Source organism: Rhineura floridana, chromosome 1 (assembly GCF_030035675.1).
Source record: "Rhineura floridana isolate rRhiFlo1 chromosome 1, rRhiFlo1.hap2, whole genome shotgun sequence".
Classification (NCBI taxonomy): domain Eukaryota; kingdom Metazoa; phylum Chordata; class Lepidosauria; order Squamata; family Rhineuridae; genus Rhineura; species Rhineura floridana.
Genome location: NC_084480.1, coordinates 289,228,822 through 289,247,726, shown reverse-complemented (window position 1 = coordinate 289,247,726; position 18,905 = coordinate 289,228,822). Strand labels below are relative to the sequence as shown.

At 39.4% G+C, this 18,905-nt stretch overlaps 1 pseudogene; it reads left to right on the top strand.

The window, feature by feature from the left end:
* The first annotated feature begins 17,766 nt into the window (after nucleotides 1–17,766).
* LOC133375753 (5S ribosomal RNA) lies at nucleotides 17,767–17,885 on the top strand (annotated as a pseudogene).
* Nucleotides 17,886–18,905: the final 1,020 nt, after the last annotated feature.

Here is an 18,905-nt window from a genome sequence, read left to right as displayed (position 1 = left end):
AAAAGAATTTGGAAGAGGCATTAAAATGGGACAGTGCAAATGTATACAGACATGTGAATGCTGTATTAAGACCAAGAGTGTGAAACCAAAATTTCCTAAGAAAAGTGAGAGGAAAAACCAAAAAGCCTCTAGAATTAATCACACTGATCTTTATGGGCCAATGAAAGTGCCATCCCAGAGTGGAAATTTATACATGCTGACATTTATAGATGACTACTCCAGGTATATTATAATGTACCTGCTAAAGGAGAAAAGTCAAGTACTTCAAAAAATGAAGGACTATGTCAGAATTGTGTCCAAAAAATTTGGCAGAAAGCCACTGATCATAAGATCTGACAATGGAGAATATGTGTCCAGGGCTATGCAATACTTTCTCCGTGAGGAAGGCATAGAGCACCAGACTACACTTGTCTACAACCCAGAACAAAATGGGGTTGCGGGACACATGAACTGAACTCTTGGACAGATGATTTATTCCTTATTGGAAGATGTACAGTTACCAAAGAAGTACTGGGGAGAAGCTGCGGTTACTGCCACCTACCTGCAGAACCGACTTCCTGCATCTGCAACCAACAAAACACCATTTAAACTATGGCATGATAGGACACCAAGTGTGTCTCACCGTCATGTATTTGGGTGCAAGGCCTTTGTGCACATTCCAAAACAAAAGAGGTCAAAACTTGACAACACTGCCAGGGAAGTAATATTCATTGAATATTCTTCAACGCAGAAGGGATACAGAGTATTAGATCCCAAAACTGGTGAAGTTGAAGTATGCAGAGCTGTCCACTTTGATGAAAAAAAGTGTGCACACTGACGAGAAGGGGCACCACACCAAACATGACAGCAAAATGAAGAAGAAGCTGAGTTATTCTTCCACCACAGAAGGTATAACAATAATATACCTGCAGAGGAAGATGAGGAGTCTGAGCCACAAGAAGCAACTGAGCCACAAGAGGCAACAGAGCCACAAGAGGCAACAGAGCCAGAACAGGCATGAGAGCCAGAAGGGGCAGCTGAAATGCCAGCACCCAGACTCTCTGAACGCACCAACAGAGGTGTACCACCAGACAGATTTGCTTACCTCATGAGAAATGAACTTCCAGAACCAGAGTCCTGGAAAGAGATTGAAGCCTTACCCAAAGCTGAAGCTGAGAGGTGGAGGCAGGCAGCCAAGCAAGAGCTGGAAGCTCTACACAAAAGTAAAACTTGGACACTGACCAAGCTTCCTCAAGAAAGGAAAGCTGCAGGCTACAAGTGGAAATTCAAGAAAAAGCCAAATACTAAAGGAAATGCTGAGAGATACAAGACATCAGAAAACATCTGTATATCAGTACTGTTGCCAAGCCAGATGTGGTGATAGCAGTGGGATACCTGTGCTGAAAAACCACCTCGCCAACCAAAAGGGACTGGGAAGCAATCAAGCATGCAACAGACTCTTGGAGTCAGAAGGGGTGAGTTCACGCACCAAGCACATAGAAGTGAAGCACCCACCTATTGCAGAGGACTACTCAAGATGGAGTATTGTCCAACAGAAGAAATGACTGCAGACGCTCTCACAAAGGCGTTGGGCAAAGTCAGACGTTGCAAGCTGCGAGACAAGATGAACCTCGTGGGCTGAACAAAACACTCGTTGAGAAGGGGTGTTGGAAGTGGGGCAAGAGCAACTCCTGTTTTGTTCTTTTATTTATGTTCCAGAAGGGAGATAGAGTTAGGGTCCTCCAGATGGATAGGCTTACCTTTACCTGTGATGCTCTGACTGACTTCCTTCCGTTGATAGACTGATACGTCTTTAGGGAAGCTTATCTGCCCCTGCTCCTTCTGCCCTCTCTTCTCTTCTCTGACTGTCCGGGAGAGAGGAGACACCTTTGTCTCTGCTCTCTCTCTCCTAGCCATGAGGGCAATTCCCATGCCTGTGTATTGCGCCTCCAACTTAGTTAGTTAGTTAGAACTAGGTATGTCTTTCTATCTACTATGTATTTCTATAAATAAACTAGCTTTTCTTATTTTACTAAGCCTTAAGTCTCAGTGATCCTAATGCAGGGTAAAAGCCTGCTTTCTTCGATAAACGCACACACACACTGGCACACTCGCATTTCAGACCGCTGTTACTCTCTGCTTAACAAATTTAGCACCACAACAAAAGCAACTAAGGGATCAGCTATTCTTGACTTGATTCTAACCCCTTCCAATTCTACGATTCTGTGATCTATGATATGAATCTATGTGTTTGCACCACAATGGCAACATACAATACTGCCTCCATGACTTTTACAGTGCAGTCTGTGAACAAAAATGTGAATGATTTGATGAGAGTTTTGTGTGATCTATATACAAAATCAAATTAGTTCAGTGGGATTCATTTATATCGTATTAGATCAAACTTTTTACAATCCACTACCTGTCTGAAAGTCATGGTGGAGGAGGCATGTAGGAGAAGGAGACCAGAAATAAGGTCCACCAGTTATATAGTGACTGTGCTGAGGGTGAAGGTCCCCACCAGAGTCCAGCATGTGCAAAGGACTATTGTCGGAGCAGAAAGCTTCCCACTTGCTTATCTGCAGGGTAATGACTCTAGCAGCTGCAACAACAACCACTGAGAGTGTGAAACAGTTGTGTATAGGAGAAGGACAGCTGTGGAATAACTGGAAAATGTCTGTCTAATTCAGAGTCTATTTTCCAGTGTATACATTTTATGCAAAGGTTAGGGTCAATGATTAGCTAGCAGCAACAGTTTAGGTTTAGTAATATCATAAACATACAAGCTATTGGATAAAGCGTAGCTGGTTTCACTGCCTCCTAGAAGTGAGGCACATGCCTAAAGGTTTTATTTTGTTACTTTATTTTTTGTTTCTGCTTCTGGTTATCTGTATTGGTGAAGTTGTAAACAGTAGTTTTTCTATATACTGGATAAAGGTATAATAGAAAAGACAAAAAAAATTACAAAAAATCTCATACAAGCTATTTGTTCTTTAACAATTGAGCTACTTTACTAGTGCTTGCTTACCCAAATTCTCATTTTTTTAATTCCTTGCTTTGCTTTGCCTTAGTCTCCCTTGGTGTTGTCAGGCAGCAAACCCACTGATGAGTTCTGAGACAAGCAATTGGAGACAAGCAGTTGGCCCTCATTCAGTTTATGATGGAAGCAAGTCTTCCCTTGTTGGCAGCATCTGTTGGGTGCTGACCTTAGGTTTTTTAACCATTATTTCCTTCTTCAGGCTTCTATCTTCAACAAGATTATTATTATTATTACTTGCTGCTGCACTGTTTTATTTTATTTTGTTTGTTCACCGCCCTGAGAGCTATTTCGCTAAGGGCGGTATATAAATTGAAATAATAAATAAATAAATAAATACTTGTATTATTGTATTTTACTGTATTGTATTTTAATTCTTCTTATGTACGCCATTGGCCAGATAGGTGACATATAAATTAGATTTATTATTATTATTATTATTAAGTTTTCTGAAGAGATTAAAAAGATAGCTGTGAGGAGACCAAAATACTCTCAAAAGATATTTAAGCCTGGTACCTTTGACCACTCATCTATACTGACATATCAGGTCCCTTTAATATGTTCCTTTGAAACAGAGAGAGAATTACTCATTCCTCTGGTTCATCAGACATTGGTCTATCTATCCCGAAGAACAGATGCAAGGCTAATCATTTTCCAAGTGAGCCATGTTTAGTGTGGGTTTCTTTATAAAAGAATTAACAACCTACTTCTTGAGGAAAACTCAACTTCTATCACAACAATGTATTAACAGTGATCTCATCAGGTAGGATGATCTTTACAGAATATAATCTTTTCCAAGGATTGTGATACTCATTTGTGGAAAAACTCTGATATTCTCATATTGAAAGAGCATGGGTTTAAATTGAAGCCAAGCAATTGCTGCCTGTTGAAAAAGGAGGCTTGGTTTCCCAGGCATATGATCACTTCAGACAGACAAGGGGGAAAAGTAAACTATTGCTTAACTGGCCTATTCAAACCAATAAAAAGTAATCTGCCAGTTGCTAGAATGTATGGGTTATTGTAAATGACTGTTATTAGACAACAGTATAATTAACATCCTCTGGGAAGTGAGAAACTGATAGTTAGAGGCAGAGGGTTCTTTGTCTCCTTCTCCCAACCTGAAGATAGAATCTCCTGGTCACTGTTTATTGACCCAACGTCAACCTCAGAATCTAAAAATAAAGAGGTGGAGACAAAGCAAGTGCTTTGTCAGGAGGCGATATACCATGCTGCTACAGTTTTCCCCTTAATTAAAAAAATGCACATATCATTATACAAAGCACACAGTGTGCTGAACTGCCATCTTAACGGACAAAATCCAACAGCTGCCCTCTTCCCCCCTCCCTTAAGATGGTGGCTTGGGTGGAGGGGGGACTAGGTTCTCAGGGCTGGAGACAGGCCATCACACCAGAAAACTACTGACTGGTACACTTCACACTTTTATTGTTCTCTGAGTGATTCCCACCCCTTTTAGCTAATGGCAGTACAGAAGAGGATTGTGGGACACTGGAGAAAAAGCATGAATTAAATGAGGGGGGGGGGAATTTGAGTTTTTCTTTCTTTTTGGGACCATGGAGTGTAGGAGTTAAATTAGTTGATTGGAAATTCATTGGGTGGGAAATTAATTTTGTGGAGGATGTAAATACAAAATGTGGGTACTCTCTGACTAAACCATACTCATAGTAGACCTAATGAAATCAATTATCTTAAGTTAGTCATTAGTAACTTAAGTCCATTGATTTCAACAACTTCACTCTGAGTGTGATTTAAGTGAATACTACATTGTGTTCTTTGGGGTGTAAATTAATTGGGAAAATTATTTTGAAAGTTTCCAGTGAGATTTAACCTCTTCCTTGTACTAACTTTGTGGCCTTAGGTCACTTGTTTCTCAGCTTCACTAGTTTCCCTTCAGCAAATGTGGGGGTCAACAGAATGAAGAAACAGGAGAAAACTAAACATTTTACGTGTACAATTTTTGGAGACACAGCTTGTTTCTCAACAGATATTTTTAAAAGGCAAAAGAGGAGAACAGGGATATACAAAAATAGCTGAAGACGGAGAATCACTGCAGGCAAAGAATGAGGCCATGCAGCTGATGAATTCAACTGACTCACATGCTGTCAATATGCAGTGGCTATCACTTTCCCTGTTGCCTTCTGGGGATTGTACCTAGGGCAACATTGATCAAGAACAGAATAGGGTCTCTGCTTTGGGGGGAATGATAGTCCTGCGCTACCTTTTATACTTCAGCTGGTGCATCTGATCGTTGCCTGAAGCAGGTGGTCTACGGCATGTTTAAAAGTCCCATGAGTCATCTCTGTGTTCTAAACTGGTCGTTTTAAACTTGTAGATAAAACTACATCTCCCAGATCAAATGCACCTTCCGTTCCTTAACGTGAGGTAGAGCTAGGCAATAAAAAACACCTTCTTAAGTTATTCTGTATTGTTTTGGGTGGAGTGTTTTTGCTAGTTTACCTGTTTTTTTATAACTATATATTATATTATTGTAACCCGCCCTGGAACCTTGAGGTACAGGGTGGATAAGAAATCTTTTAATTAATTAATTCAGACAGGGTCCTTTTGATATAACTGATTGCAGCAGCAGGAAGCTAGACAAAGCAATAAATTTAGAGCAACCTAGCTCACTCTAAGAACAAGAGTGGATGTCCTGTTGATGCAGCAGCTGGGTGAGAAGTGGGCGAGTGCCACCTACCTATTTAGCTAAAACTGTATAGCTAAAACTGTAACAAGGATACAGCAAAGGCATTGTGAGCCTTGGCTCACAGGTAGAACGTCTACTCTGCATGCAGAAAGTCCCAGGTTCAAACACGAGCATCTTCAGGAACAGCTGGGAGAGACTCTATGCCTGAAATTCTGGACAACCTCTGCTTGTCAGTATAGGCAATATTGAGCTAGATGGACCACTCAGTATAAGACAGCTTCCTATTGTGTGCCATGAGCTAAATTGTGGTGAGTAAAATCCTATCAAAAAACCTTAAACTCAGGAGCTGCATCCTAAAGCTGATAAACCTATAGAAACTAGAGTTGCCAGGTCTCCAGTTTTTGCCTGAGGACTCCAGAGTTTTGGGGTCCTCTCCAGGTCTCCTGGTGGGTCACCCCAATCTCCACTCTTAGTTTTCATTTAAAAAAATTGTTTGTAGGTGGTCTGGTTCAAGAGATATACACCAAAACATTAGTTGCTGCCCCCTGCAACTTCTGTTATATCAGCTCATAGCTCTAACCCTGCCCTTTCAGGTTTGCAGCCAATAAGTAAAATCAGTGTTGTAATTGACAAGGGATTTGTGGACCTCCAGGCAATAGCTAGAACCCATTGCAAGTCTAGAAAACTTGTTTTTTCCTGCTTGTCTGAAAAGCTCAGAGTAAGCTAAAGTCTCTTTCTCTCTTGTGTGTAGGAGAACCAAATGCCATTAAAATGTGTTATGCTTTTCTAATTATGAGTCAAACAAATTTAAATTTTCCTGGGCTGTTGAAGAAGGCAGTGTTTTGAAAACCTTTCCAATATGAAGCTTTAATCTTTTACTCACTTTTCTGGGAATAAATCTGCAATGCTAATCCCACATACTGGGAGTAAACCCCATTGAATTCAGTAGGACTTACTTTTGAGTAAACGTAGTTAGGATTGTGCTGTAAATTAATGGGACTTTTGACTGAACATAGCAAAGGATTGTGCTTGTGTTGTAAATCTTGCTCTTCCCTCCAGTCCTACTTTTAAAGCAATTTGGCAGGGCTTACTTAGGTGTCATTGCTTTTATTATGTAGGAAACTAATACTAATTTTTAAAAAATGTTCTGCAATAACCAACCGTTTTGACAATAAAATATTATACGGAATATATGTATTTTACATCTCCAGTGTGTGTATGGAATCTTTCCAACTTCCCTATGAGGTAGGATTGCTGATTGGAAACCAAAGCAGGTCACAACATGGAATAAATCCTTTTCAAATCCAATCACCATAAAAAGAAGTATAAAACAGTTGCAAAACAGCTTAAAGTGGCATGATTCTGAATTTTGGGTTGGATGAGTGAAGTTCCTTATCACTTGAGGTTGCATTTCTGTGTAGTTCTGTTTGAGTAAGCCCCATTGAATACATTGGGACTTGCTTCTGAGTAAACATGCATAGGATTGCACTATAAATATATTTACAGGTTGTGTAAATAACAAAATCTTTGGCATTCATGCTTATATAAATATTTCTTCATACTATGTCTCAATAAGTATTTGATTTCACACTATGTTTGTACATAATTAATTCCTCTTTGTGTGTGTTCTTCTTCCTGGGGTGGTCATGGTTCCCCTCCGTTGTTTTCATCCTGAGAGGCAGATTAGGCTGAGAGATGGTGAGTAGCCCATGGTCACCCAGTAAACTTTGTAGCTATATCCAGAGCTTGGAAAAGTTACTTTTTTGAACTACAACTCCCATCAGCCCAATCCAGTGGTCATGCTGGCTGGGGCTGATGGGAGTTGTAGTTCAAAAAAGTAACTTTTCCAAGTTCTGGCTATATCCATTTTAATCAAATAATTAAATGATTTACATGCAGGCAAAGTTTATGAAGTAGATCTACATAATACATTTAAAGCACATCTAAATTGCATTTAAAGCACATGACTTCCCCCAAAGAATCCTGGGAAGTGTAGTTTCCCCCTCACAGTTATAGTTCCCACCACCCGCAACTACAGTTCCCATGATTTTGTGGTGGGATTCGTGTGCATCAAATGTGTGTTGAATGTGCTGTAAATGAATGATGTGGATCTGCCCTAGGTATGCATTCATCAGTGAATTGAAAAGAACAATTTTAAAAGATATTTTTTAAAAAACAGGGGAGGGGCTGTAGTTCAGTGGTAGGGCACATGCTTTGCATGCAAATGTCCAAAATTCAATCTCTGGGAAAGACTATTGCCTGGAATCCTGGAGAGCCAATGCTAGTCCATGTCATCACTACTGAGCTAGATAGTACCAACGGGCCTGAGTCAGTATAAGACAGAGTCCTTTCTTTCTAAAAGTGGAAAGAGACTCAGAGGGCCACAGTGATTCTCAAATGTATTTATGTATCTTATTTACAACATCTATATACCACTTTATTTTAAAAATCTCAAAGCAGTTTACAGAAGGAATTAAAACAATAACATTATTGGCAAAAACAGACAGGTATTTAAAAACATTCAAATAAATAAAACCAACAATATGTTAAAAACAAATTAAAAACAAAGTAGCTTCTACATGCCTGGGTATGCTTGCCTTACACGGTGTGGGACCGCAATATCTGATGGAACGCCTCTCCCGCTATGAACCTACCCGTTCACTTCGTTCAGTATCTAAGGCCCTCCTCCGGGTACCAACCCATCAGGATGCCCGGAGGATTGCTATTAGATCCAGGGCCTTTTCTGTGGTGGCCCCCGAACTATGGAACAGCTTACCTGAGGAGATACGCCTGGAGCCTACGGTAGTTTCTTTTAGGCGCCAGGTTAAGACCTGGTTATACTCCCAGGCATTTTAACGTTCCATGTTTTATATTCAATGTTTTTTACTCTACCTTGTTGTGACCTTGTATGTTTTATTGTAACTTTGTATTTTAACTCTGTTGTTCACCACCCAGAGAGCTATTTGCTATGGGCGGTCTATAAATAAAATAAAATAAATAAATAAATAAAAATGTAATTAGCAGATGCAGAAAAGAGTACAATGAAGGTATCTGCCTAATGTCAATAGGCAGGGAGTTCCAAAGCATAGGTGCTGCCACACTAAAGGATTTATTTCTTACAGGAGCAGAACAAGTACTATATGGCACCCATAACATGGAAAGCACACCTTGAACTTGGCCTGGTGCTGATTTCAGAGCAGAGGTATTATGTGCTGATAGGTCTCACTCACGTTAGCAATCGTGCCACAGCATTCTGCACCAACTGTAGCCCCTGGGTCAGGTTGTATTACATGGGGATTTCTGTGACCTTGGCTGACCGGCTGCCAGGATTTTTTTAATTTAGGTTTTTAATCAGGAATCCTGACTGGTTGTGGGATGCTGAGTTTTCTGCCTTACTCGTAGGAATCTTATTGTGGTTGGTATGGTATTGCATTTAGGAAATCATCACTGTCTTTTTCTTTTTCTATTTGCATTTCATTTACTCTGACCTTACTCCCTTACATCCATAGAAGCAACAACAGTGGTTCCATGTGGTCAGCTCAACCCCCTTAAATTCACTGATGATGCACCTTGTGATTTGAATGATGGTTTGTTTCTTGCCCAACCATGGTAAAAGAGAATTCACATAATGGGAAGTGTGGCTTTAATTGCTGTTGTTCCCAATCTACTGCCTGTGAAGGTAGACCAAACCATGTGTGTTTTCTCTCTGTCAATTATTACTCAATGGAATTAGGTTGGCTATCAAAGTGAGTTTCTAGCAGCCCACATGGTAGGCAGGAAAGGGTAGAGAATCTTCTCTTACTCATTTCTCAAACCTCTTTCTGAAGTGAAAGGTCAAGTCTGTAAAGACGTTTGGAGCAGCTATGTTAAAAGGCAGGGGCAGGGAATTCCAGGCAGTGGGTTGCCAACCCTGCTTAAATATGATATCGTTGCTGAGGATCCCTAGTCAAGCTTTACCAACAGCACAATCCAAATCATATCTACTCAGAAGTAAGTCCTATTGAGTTCTATGGGGCTTAGTCCCTTAGTGTGTTTAGAATTGCAGCCTTCAGGGGCATCCCTCTTTATTCCTTAGTAGTACTATCTAACATCTCCACAACACTAGGCTCCCTTATTCCTACAATGGCCTTCTGGTGACTGGCCTGGCTTGAGGGCACTTAAACCTTTCTTGCCAGAAAGAAGTAAGCTAGATTAAATGTTCCCTACCCTGGCTCCCTAAGTAGGTGAGAAGGAACTATTCCAAAGGCATTATGGGGAAATGAAGGTGATGGACAGCTGCATCCTTGGGCAGTGATTTGCTTTGGAGTGTACCTGCTGCTCTAGAAAAAATGTATAAAGAAAAAGGATACCCTTCCTGCCATTAGGAATGGAAGGATCTGTTAATTTTGGTGCTCTTAATTTTCTATTTTTCCAATCTTAAATTAAGTTCTCCACATTTCTGTAGCAATTTCAAAATTTAAAAAATCCTCATTCTTCAGCATTTTAGTGTGAATTTATCCTAATAAACATAATTTTGTATGCAGCTTTGAATAATGTACACTTTTTTGTGAGCCATTTCTGCTAATATAATGCATAATGCATTATGTTATTTTCATTAATATCTATTTTTATGCACACTTTTATATGTATTTTTGTAATAATTGGAGAACTGCATCACAATATTCAGATAAATGTAAATTTTAAAGGATACCTGTGTTTCAGTTCTCACATTGTTTTTGAAAGTGCTTTCAATGCAAACTGAATAGAATTTTTCCCCATCTCTACCTGCCACCACCTGGTAAGCTTGCAAAGGGGTTTCCCACTACGTGATAGGAGGGATCCTATCATGACGGGGGGGGGTAAAACCCAGAGTGGCAAACCTTTTGCTACCGTCTGCAGCTCCTTCAGATCCCTTGCTCTGGATAGTAGAGCTTGGATCATTAATTTTGTCACCAAAAATCCTAAAGCTGGAGACATTGTCACATAGAGACACCCTAATATTTTGGGAGGGGGTTACTTTGGGAGTCAATCTTGGCTGAAAAGCAGGATATAAATATAATTAAATACAGTAAATGCTATTTTGTTGGGATGGCTAAATAGAGTGGAAGCTCCAGAAGATACCTGTTTTTAAAACTAAAGAGTGGAGTTGAGTGTCCATGGTGGAGCTATTTTTAAAATCACAGGTGTTACAGAAAAGATCAGTTCAGCACGAACTCTTGATGTGCCTTGGGATTGTATATTTATTCATTTTGGCTTTGCTCTGAGCAATGAGTGTGGAAGGTATCTGCAGCATAGAATTTGTGTTTAGCTTTAGCCAGGAAGTCTGGATTCAGAAGTGAGCATGCCCTTTCTCTTTACTCTTTACTCTCCCATCCGTGAGACCAGTAATTAGCATCTTGCTCCTCCTTCCTATCTCTATTTCTCATTTCCCTCATCTCACTGTCTCTGAGCCCTCAGATTACACCAAATCGTAGTCATTTGCATTTGAGCTTTTCCCCCTGGTGCATATAGGTCTACACTGCAATTTTGCATGGTTCCCTAGTGCCCAGCCCTATGCCATATAAAGCATGGACTATAAAGCATTCTATGCCTGTCTTTATCTCTGCAACAGGAACTGTTTCAGCTTATGGTCCAGGCAATGTGCGAGTACCCTGTGTAATTTGTAACAACTAGCCAGCTTGTTATTTTATAGCTATGTACTGGCACTTCAAGACATTTTACTCAGTGTATGCCATTTTGTGTAAACTACATTCATTTATACTGGAATGTGCTAGTTCTTACTCATTCACTCAAAGCAAGGCAATATTGATATTTCTAAAGTATGCAATAACCTCTATAGCATACAATAATCTCTAGTAAAGATCCCTATAGCATACCTGAGTGCACGTATACAGAGATGTGAGCTGATCTGGTAATACAATATTATAGTACCACCAGACCTAAGGAAAGAAATACTGAATATGCTACGTTGGAGTCATCTAGAAACTGAACAATGTAAAAGAAAGACTTAAGAACCTGTGTAATGGTCAGGCATGTGTGTTCACATTTAATAGTTGGTACCAGATGTCAGCGATAAGAAAACATTTTGGATAAAGAGAGTAATACTTTATGATCAGATAACTGAAACCTAGGGACAGCAGCAAATATTATAATAATGCCAAAATGTTTGCAACATCTCATGATTAGCTAATCTAAGTATTCTTTCATTCATTGGATGAAACACATGTATGTATAAGATTATCTATCTATATTCTGTACCAACCAACAGCCCTCCACTAATATATACATTTTTAAAAACTCAGGATTTGAAGCTTTTTCCACTGTTGAATTGTAGGGGTACATTTGCCAAATAAGCTAGGAAATGCTGCCAGCATGTTACAAACACCTTCAAACTGATGCTCAGCACAAATAATGTTTGTTCAGGGTGGCAAACCTGTTAATATGTTTCAGTTCATTCAATGCTTCTGTCAACAGACAGGGACAGGAAACTATAACAACATAATAATTAAAAGAGGCAGAGACTTCCAGTCTAGGAAGCATCTCATTATTAAGCACAAAGTCCTGTCTTGTACCTGATCTAGATAAGTCTAGGTGTCATTCCCCCTCCCCCCAACACACTTATTTTCCACATATCGTGCTAGATGTATGTCCCCTCCCTTTTTAGACATAATAATGTGACTGGAGTGGAGGGAATACTTTCATTTTAATGCTGAGAGATAGTTGTAAGAGGCTGATTTCTAAAGTTAAATCTTTAGAATTTAAATGGTCCTGGTTGTTCAAAATCTGACAAATAAATTTAACATATTGGCATCAGCAATTATAATGTTTTAGCTTTGTTTGTAGGAGAGAGGAAAATGAGTTTGGGAGTCTGTGTGTGTTTGGGAGCCCCTGGTGTGTGTGTCTGTCCCCCTTGGGAGGGGGGTGACACACAAAGCATGCAGGGACAAAGCCCCCTAGTATTTATAATCTGTGTATACCACTCTTCAGCAAATAACTCCTGGGATAGTTCATAATAAAATACATACAACAATAAAAGCAATACATGACAGCAAAAAAAACCCATAATAAAACCAATAATGAAGCAATAGCTGAAATAGTTTAAGACATCACATTTATCAAGCCAAGAAGAATGAAAATGTTTTAGGGCCCTTCCAGCTGATATGTGTGTTGAGCATTCATCCTGATTTGCTTGTACAGACCTTAGATGAAGATACTGATGGCTGATGTCCACTACCCATTGAAACTGGTAGAGCAAAAGGCAGAGAGGTTAACTGTAGGTGGAGCATAAGCCAATGACATGTACAGCCAACTAATTCTAGTTTTGTCCCCATCCTCCTCATTGCTGAGTTTTACAAGGGGGAAACAGTGAGACCAAGAAGAAGGAAGCTGACTGCCAGTGCCACCCCCTGGATTAGTTGTAAGTAAGAAAAACAGGGAGGTGGGTGCTGGCTGATGGCAGGCTGAGGTTGATGGGACAGTACCCCATTTACCTAAATGGACCAGCCTTCACTGTGTGGGTTAAATTATATCTGGTCTGTACTGAGAATTAATTCTCATTTGCTTGCAACAAATAAGATTTCTCTTGCATTCATCATGATTTGCTTGTGGAATGCTTATATGTGGAATGCTTATATTAGTCATTTGTTCATCCCACATTTTTCAATGCATTTCCCCATCATTTTCCAAATTTCAAAAAGTCCGAATCTTTTTGTGTGCGTGTGCTAGGTGACAGAGCCCTTGAATCCACTTTAACTGCACAAACCTAAAGTTCCTAAATGCACTTCAGTCCCTCCCACAAAGTAATGTCAATCTGGAGGTACCCCTAATATGGCACCAAAAAGATAAAAGAGTAAATGCCAGCTATAGCTTCTGGTCTAAAGGGCAAGCTACACGTTGCACTACATGCTCCCTTTCCCTTACAAAGGAGGATGTGATTGCCTTGGAAAGGGAACACAAAGGAAAGATGTGCTTTTGCTTTCCCCACTCACTCTTTTACACATGCGTGTGTGTGCGCGCACACAGACACGCACCAACCATCTGTCTTAATCCTTGTCAGCTGCAGACTTCTGTTTGTCTTTCAAACACACATCTGGATATGAAAGTCAAACCAGTTGGGATAAGGACTACCTATTAGTTGCTTTCCTTATGAAATAGGGTAAAGGTTAAGCATACCTTTCCTTGTAGTCCCTTGTCTGATACAAATCAGCTCCTCTTGAGGACACGTTTGCAAGGAAGATGGCTGCAGAAACACTTTTGGCTACAGTGTAATATGGACAAATATTATGGGCATCTTTTATAGCAGTTCGTTCTACTATTGAAATGAATCCCAGGGAGAAATACTGCAAAAGAGTAATGTGAAGACCCACTTGATTCTGTTCTGCATATTTCTGGGGAAATGGCTATAGGTATTGCATTGTTTTATATGATTCATAGTGGCATTGTTCTTATTTAATGTTTTATTGGATTTAATTAAATGTCTTAGTCATCTTATGACAAGAGACTGGGACAGGTACCAAAAATTAATGTTCTAGCTGCACATGTTGCTGTAATGCAAAACTTTGGCACTTTTCTTTTCTCTGCTATTCAGCACATCAAGGAGGAAGCATTTATTTTAATCTAAGAGAAGTGATGCTCTGGATCACCTTTCAAATGTTTATAACCCCAGTGATTGACTATTGTAATGCACTTCTGTTACCTCTCTTAAAATGCTGGACATGGTAACATGGTTTCTGAGGAGAGTGGACCACTTGGAATGCCACCTGGATTCTGCTATAATAATCTGGATCCCATAAATAGCTTGGGATCTACATTCCTAAGGGATTACCTTCTTTATCCAATCTGAAATTTTGCAACATCATCTTGGCACACTCCTATCTAACACATTAAAATTCAGAATCAGACAGAGGCATCATGACTTGCTCTACATTTATGGCCTTTCTTCTGGAGGTTCACCAAAATGTAATACTGAACAGCTGATATTTGATGAATTGATTTAAGCAAGAAGGGTGCAGCTTGCCTGTTCGTTTAATTTGTTCCATTGCCTTGAACATCCCTGGTAGATCAGATACAAATTCAAATAAAAATATATACTAAACAATGTTATTACAGTCTGGAGAAAGTGACCAGTTTTATTAAGTCCATTCCATGGGAGATAAATTTTGAAGCTCTCACAAAGCACCATGACATGACCCTCGACTAAGGAAGGGAGCAAATTTTAGTGGGGGAAGGTAGGTTGGAAATGCAAACATAATTCTACTGCAGCCATATGCCTAAAATGTCTAGGCTTTCTCTGTGTGTAATGGATATATTAGTAGTGCCTTAAATTTCCCTTTGTCATCAATTGGCACCAATGCAGTTATCAGACAGTTACGGCTGTCTTCCTTACACTAGATGGCTGCATCTTAGACTAACCAATGTTTGTAGATGGGCTTTTAAAGATTATTCCTGGAAGAGGGGATGATGATAATAAATTTTACAAAAACATACATAACTTGAACCTCCCCCCCAAAAAAATCCTGCAATGCATTTACTTTACATGTAGACATTGTACAAAATGATAAAGGGAAGGTGCACACAGCAGAGTGTTAAAAAGGACTTAAAAGTACAAAACATTGTCTATGATGGGAATATGAATACAAACATATAAAATGGCAAAATCATCTAAAGTTTCATGCATTTAAGCATAATGAGATGGACAAACTTTGTTTTGTTCACAAAATCAATAAACTCATACAAAACTTTAACAAAAGTATCTGATTTTGAATTACCTTTCAACACTTAATTTTTGTGAAAGCTTTTCCATAAATGCTAGGTTTCAAACTTTAAAAAAATTCATACATAGAAATATGAATCCCAACCTCAAGTGATGAATTACATTGCAAAATTGGGTATATTGGAATTATACTTTGCAGACTTAGCTACATGTACCCAATTTTGCACTGTAACCAAATTTCATAACACCAATACTCCAACATTGGCCCTTTTAAGTCCCTCTAGTGTTTTGCCATTGTTTGATGAGCAGCCATTAATAAATGGCCTGCCAGTGTTTTACATCACACATCCAAATTGTGTTTTGAAAAAAAGATATAACAAAACCAACTATGGTCCTGTAGAGGATCTTGATTACCACAGCATTACAGAATTGTAGACAGAACCACATTCAGACACGGAGAAGAGCCAATAAGGAAATTTGGGGGCTGTGTATGTGAGAGCCCACAAGAAACAATCAGCTTTTACTTGCCATCTTGGAATTACCAGAAATAAATTAACAGAATCTAACACAATTTGGCTGTGTCTAGGTTGTACTATTAGACTATCATCAGCTGTGTCAGAGACTGGCAAAGAGGTGTCAGCAAATTCTTTTTTCTTTCAAAAGTTGATCATCAGCCACAGTTCAATCTGCTTTTTGATCTATCCAACATATTAAGGATTATAGATGTACTTGTTTGCTAAACTGGACTAGCACAATTCTGATTTTCAGAAAAAAGGGAGTAAAAGACTAAATATACCTACAACCATTTTTCCTTTGAAAAACCTTCTGCCTTTGATGAAGGACAATTGGAAGTTGTTACTTTGTTCAAAGGTACATCTATATAGTGGCTTTGATGGGATACCAGTATATATCTAAACATGCAACCCACACAGCTCACATACCAAACACAATCAAGATTTCATTCTGCACTGATCCCTATCTGTCTTCACCAGTCCACACTACAGGCAGTGGGAGGGATCAATGAGAGTCATGCATCATACCCAACACCAGGCAGACACCTATAGCTGCAGGCACAGATGGTATCTGCTTATGTCAGTCTCCCATGCTTCTATTTTGAGATGAACAAAGAGCACATAAGTTGCTGTTTGGATATGCTCACCAGGGGTGTAGACATCCAGGGTCTCAGGAGGTAGTCCCCTTACTTTTTTGGGAGCAGGATCCCAGGAGGGTCCCTGTCTCCAGTATCCTACAAGCCACTGAGAAGAGTCTTCTAACATGCTTCCTTGTCTTTTCCTGTCAAGCAGAGTGAAGGGAGGTGAGTCAGCCACTGAGAAGACTCTTCTCAGTAGCTAATGCTCCCCTTTCATGCTTTTTGGCTCCTAGGAACATCTGTTGTTGTGAGAGAAGGTATTAACAAGGATCTCATTCTCAACACAGTAAGGAAAAGGAGGAGGGGCATGGCTGTGACTATCATGAAAGGACCCTATACTTCTGAATTTGCCACTACACTACTGATGCTGACACTTTTTCTGTTAATGGTCAATGCAGATTCTTCAGAAGCCACAGACTATGAACATCAGGTTCAAAGAACCCTTTGAGACCAAAGATATTGATAAAAGAACTGTTAAAATTATCTATATTGCTCTCTCCTTTTTCACCATGCTTTTCAAAGCCCAACTGCATATAGGAGGCATCAGTTCAGTGCTACTACAGCTATACTTTAGAATTTAACTTGGCAGAAGAAGCAAAACATAGAGCAAAAATATGCTTGTAATTTGTTGAAGAAAATGTCTCATTTTGATTTTGAATGTATTACTTATAGAAATTACAGGATTTTAGGACTCCTGCTTTCTTTCGGTGAACAGATACAGCCATCACTGTTTCAATTTTCTTGCAAGGAAGAAGAAACATATGTACTTGTCCTTTTTACCTTGCATATAGTTTTCATCCATGGTGTTATTAATACCTACATTACCTGGATGAGTTCCAACTGAAAATGTGCATTAAAGGAACTCCTTTCCATACAAATCAATGGCTGCACCAACTGTAAACAAATGAACACTTTGAGAACTGTTCATTAAGGAACTGTTCATTAAGAAATTACTGTGCAACAAACTCTGAACTTTTTTTAGCAAAATTTTGTTTCTATGGAATAGAATGTTGGTGTTAGAAAATGAAGCAACTATTTCGCAATCAGATGGTGTTTGTTTTAAAGAATGGATAAACGTTTTCTGTGATTAAAGATGCCAATAATCTTATGAAAAGATTAGGATATGTGCTAACCTCAGGACTTTATTACAATATTAATTTTCTTTAATTATTGGTATATAAATTGCCCTTGTGAAAATATTGCAGTATATACCAAACACTGGAATCTCTAGAATTATAAATATTGTTAACTATGGCCATATTACCCTGCACATGCCCAATCTTGTCTGATCTTGGAAGCTAAGCAGGGTCAGGCCTGGTTAGTACTTGGATGGGAGACTGCCTGGGAATACCGGGTGCCGTAGCCTTAGAGGAAGGCAATGGTAAACCATCTCTGAATACCGCTTAGCATGAAAACACTATGAATATATTCAAAAAAGATTCATAGGGTCGCCATAAATCATAATTGACTTGAAGGCATGTAACATAAACATTGTTAAAGTGGACTATGTGATTTTCTCTTTCCAAATAAAGTCTGCAGTGCTGTGCATACTTATCTAGGAGTAGCCTCAATTGAATATGATTGAGTAAATGTGTATAGAAATGGGCTGCAAGATTAGCTATCCTTTGTGGTTCTTTGGTACCTTATTAACAAAAAAAACTTCTTTCTAAATTATAATACAACTCAGACTATACCTCATCTCAAGCAATACAAGCATCTCATGATTTCACTGAATTACTATATATTTAAAGTTTTTGGTCCAAGGAACAGTGGTGTAGTAGAAAATTCAGAAGTGCAGGGTCCCTACTTGTTAATCACAGCCGTGCCTCCTCCCTGCTTGTTCTTTACTGTGGGGCTGAGAATGAGATCCTTGTTAATGTCTAGGAGCCAATCAGCATAAAACAGGAGAGTGTTAGCACTGAGAAGTGTCTTCTCAAGGAACAAGGAAGCATGTTAGAAGACTCTTCTCAGTGGCTAACACATTCCCCTTTCATGCTGATGGGCTTGTAGGATGCTGGAGACATAGAGACCCTGCTCCCAAAAAAGTAAAGGGTCTAAGACTCCTTGAGACCCTGCGCAACTACACCCCTGGCAGGGAACAAGCCCCAGTTTATGCTTCCTTTTAACCAGCACTCCAATCTAAGCACTGACTGATTGGGTCTGGAGAGCTGCTATTTTAACTTCCCGCACTGCCTGGAATAATGTCAAGGGCAGTGTAGGAAGTTTAAATAGTGGCTTTGTTGGAGGGTTACCACTACCAGGTAAACCTGTAATAGCAGAAAGGCTCACTGATATGGAAAAAACCCACCAGCCAGCATTTTGCCAAGGGCCCCTTCAAACCCAGTGATGGCCCTGCTAGGAAGCAGAACCCTGATTTACCAAGTCT